We start from the raw sequence: 2500 nt of genomic DNA, 5'->3' as shown, positions 1-2500 counted from the left end.
ACACTACACACACACACACGCACACACTACAAATAAACAAACACACACACACACACACACACACACTACAAACACACACACACACACGTACACAACAACGAGAAACAAGCCCATATCACGTGTACCACCGACCTTTTACAACAACCATATTGTGCTCCCCACGAAACACCTCCTCAAAAACAATAAATAAAAGAGCATCAAACTCTACCTCCACAACGTCACGAAATACTCTCGAATCTCTTTCTATTTCTCACTTAATACCTTCCTATATCTCTAATTTGCTTGTAGTTAAGTCAAAAGATAAATATTCTGATGGGCACCACTCGTTCACATCCAGCCAATGACTAAACTCTAATTTCCCGGGAGTTAAATCACAAGATAAATATTCTGATGGGCACCACTCGTTCAGATCCAGCCAGTGACTAAACTCTAATTTCCCGGGAGTTAAATCACTCGTTCACATCCAGCCAATGACTAAACTCTAATTTCCCGGGAGTTAAATCACAAGATAAACACTCTGATGGGCACCACTCGTTCACATCCAACCAATGACGATCACATACCGAGCAGAACGAGGTAGCTGATGTAACACATGAACACCAAAGCATCGTTCACTCTTGTGTTATCAAGAGGGAAAGACAAAAAGAAAAAAAAAAACATTATGATAAGGAGATGCTAATGATTAAGAGAATATGATGATAGGAGAGGAAGATATATCACGATAAGGAGGTAAGTAAGGAGAATGTAATGACAAAAATAGTATGATCTGATATTATGATATGATAATGATACGCAGTTACGAAATGATACCGTCATATATAATGGTATACAGAGTGACATGTCATAAAGTATGACATTTGCAATTCGCATTCCGATTAGAGTAACATGTCCATCCATTACGTAAGCAGGGTGAAATGAGATGAGATGAGATGAAAGACCGAAAAAGAGATAGATAGATAGATAGAGAGAGAGAGAGAGAGAGAGAGAGAGAGAGAGAGAGAGAGAGAGAGAGAGAGAGAGAGAGAGAGAGAGAGAGAGAGAGAGAGAGAGAGAGAGAGAGGAGAGAGAGAGAGAGAGAGAGAGAGAGAGAGAGAGAGAGAGAGAGAGAGAGAGAGAGAGAGAGAGAGAGAGAGAGAGAGAGAGAGAGAGAGAGAGAGAGAGAGAGAGCCGCACTAGCAACCGAGCCATTGAGCCGCATCGGTCAATAGATCGACTTGTGTATACGAGAGCAGACGGTGTTTCCATAATTGAAAGAGCTCCATCAACACTTTCCTTATAAGGGATATAGTTATCGCATTAGCATTAGGTTGGAAGTTGATGTCCTCAGAATGGAGATTGATGTCAATTTGAAAGTTGATGTCCTCAGAATGGAGATTGATGCCCAATTTTGAAAAGTTGATGTTCAGAAGGAGATTGATGTCAATTAGAAAGTTTTGTGTCTAAGAATGGAGATAGATGTCATTTGAAAGTTGATGTCCTTAGAATGGAGATTGATGTCAATTGAAAGTTGATGTCCTCAGAATGGAGATTGATGTCAATTTGAAAGTTGATGTCCTCAGAATGGAGATTGATGTCAATTTGAAAGTTGATGTCCTCAGAATGGAGATTGATGTCAATTTGAAAGTTGATGTCCTCAGAATGGAGATTGATGTCAATTTGAAAGTTGATGTCCTCAGAATGGAGATTGATGTCAATTTGAAAGTTGATGTACTCAGAATGGAGGTTGATGTCAATTTGAAAGTTGATGTACTCAGAATGGAGATTGATGTCAATTTGAAAGTTGATGTACTCAGAATGGAGATTGATGTCAATTTGAAAGTTGATGTACTCAGAATGGAGATTGATGTCAATTTGAAAGTTGATGTACTCAGAATGGAGATTGATGTCAATTTGAAAGTTGATGTACTCAGAATGGAGATTGATGTCTGTTTTCATCATGAATCTTTGCCAAATCACAGCAGATTTGGATTCGTTGATGTCTATGTTTAGAAAGGTATCCAAATATAATTTTATTCTTCTCTTAATGTTTTCTTTCTTTCTCTAATTTTGTTTCTCTCTCTCCCCTCTCTCTCTCTATTTCTCTCTCTTTCTCTCTCTCTCTCTCTCTCTCTCTCTCTCTCTCTCTCTCTCTCTCTCTCTCTCCCTCTCTCTCTCTCTCTCTCTCTCTCTATCTATCTATCTATCTCCCAAATCCATCTAAATATCAATCGACACACCTATCACTCTATCATTTCCCATCAACTTCCTTCAATCATCCTCTCCTATTAAAAAAAGAAGAAGAAGAAGAACAAGAAGAAGAAGAAGAAGAAAAAGAAGAAGAAGAAGAAGAAGAACAGCAACAACAACAACAACAAGAAAAAAGAAGAAGAAAAAAAAAGAAGAAGGAGAATAAGAACAAGAAGAAAAATAACATATATATTTTTCTCTCTCTCTCACACATTTATATTTTGCAGAAGGAAGCTGCACCCGAGGACCAATGACCGAGGGAGGTTTCGACTTG

This window comes from Penaeus japonicus, unplaced genomic scaffold, assembly GCF_977035675.1.
Source record: "Penaeus japonicus unplaced genomic scaffold, GWHDUDI00000001_assembly GWHDUDI00000010, whole genome shotgun sequence".
Classification (NCBI taxonomy): Eukaryota; Metazoa; Arthropoda; class Malacostraca; order Decapoda; family Penaeidae; genus Penaeus; species Penaeus japonicus.
Note: the sequence above shows the minus strand (reverse complement) of the source record.